This window comes from Propithecus coquereli, unplaced genomic scaffold (assembly GCF_000956105.1).
Source record: "Propithecus coquereli isolate 6110/MARCELLA unplaced genomic scaffold, Pcoq_1.0 Scaffold498, whole genome shotgun sequence".
Taxonomy (NCBI): domain Eukaryota; kingdom Metazoa; phylum Chordata; class Mammalia; order Primates; family Indriidae; genus Propithecus; species Propithecus coquereli.
In genome coordinates this window covers 247,382-248,717 of record NW_012150818.1, presented here as the reverse complement: position 1 = coordinate 248,717, position 1,336 = coordinate 247,382, and the positions used below count along the sequence as shown (strand labels likewise).

The 1,336-nt window shown below is 55.9% G+C and overlaps 1 protein-coding gene across 1 annotated transcript in view; it reads left to right on the top strand.

Moving 5' to 3' along the window:
• The window catches only part of HMCES (5-hydroxymethylcytosine (hmC) binding, ES cell-specific), a 13,205-nt gene that overhangs the window by 9,766 nt on the left and 2,103 nt on the right, over nucleotides 1-1,336 (top strand). The gene's annotated exons all lie outside the window — the stretch shown is intronic.

Genomic DNA, 1,336 nt, shown 5'->3' with positions numbered 1-1,336 from the left:
AAAGTCCTCAGGAGACCTCAGAGGACGCACCCAAGGCTCCTTGACCCAAGGCAAGGAAGAGCATGTCAGTTTCTGACGTTGAGGGCACTCGAGCAAACCGCCAAGAGTTGCAGAGGCGACAGGGCTGAGGGATGTTCCGTCCTGCACAGGGTGAACGGGACTCCCTCCTCCACCAAGTGACCTCCCCCGTGTCTGATGGGGTGGCCGCCGCTCTGCCCCACTCCCGCGAGCACACACGCTTACTGGACCCGGGGCCACTCGGCCACTCTCTCTGGGGACGAATCGGACCGTGTCCAGAGCGTGGGGAGGTCACAGTCAGTGACGAGGAAAGCGCAGGACACAGACAGCGCCCATAGGGTGGGAAGGGAGCAGACGCCTTCCCAGGGGGTGGGCGCGCTCTAGGGGCCCAGCTAGGGGGCTAACCTGACCTGGTCCTGGACGTGAGAAGGTCATAGACAGCGAGGCGGAAGAAAACAGCAACGTAAATGCTGCACCCTACCTAGACACCCTGACATTCAGGGCTGGCAGGACCCCCGATCTCGAGGGTGGTTGTAAGAGACACAAAGGAGCCCCTCGGCCATATTGCGTCTCTGTCCCCAACCGACGGGGATTCTTTTTTTTTTTTTTCCTGATCAAGTCTCGTTTATTGGCAGTAGGGCAGAGGCTTAAGTCCCAATGGGGATTCTTGATCTTTTCTGGGCCTCAGCTTTCCCAGCTATAAGTCAGAGGAGCGCCCGTCCTCAGCCCCCTGCAGGAGGATTTGAGAGCGCTCCTGCCAGGAACATCAACTTCTTAGAATTAGCTTCTAGAATTAGCTTCTTGGAATTAACTTCGTAGAATCCCGAGGGTGTGTTTTTGAAGGGAAGGTGAGCAAGCAGAAGGCAACGCAGTGGGGAGGGAAGTTTGACAGCAAAAAGCCAGCCCCGGCTGACATTCGGGGGGGTGGGGAGGGTTTAGGAGTGGCAGTTGTTTCCGGGTGGCATGGAAGGACTTTTGAAGTAGCACATGCCTGGAGCATGCCCAGAATAGACACTGTACAGTGGCTGAGCAGTGTCCAGGAAGGCTGCAAGAACAGCTGTCCTCTTCCCTGTTTTTCTTAAAACTTTCTGTTCTCCAAAGCATAATGTCACCTTTAGGCTGCGGCGTCAGCGTCACCTTTTTTTCTTTTGTCTTGATTCTCTGCAAACTCCTGCAACCTTGACACTTCTTAAAAATTAGACATCTGGGCCGGGCGCGGTGGCTCACGCCTGTAATCCTAGCACTCTGGGAGGCCGAGGCAGGTGGATTGTTTGAGCTCAGGAGTTCGAGACCAGCCTGGACAACGTAGCGAGACCCC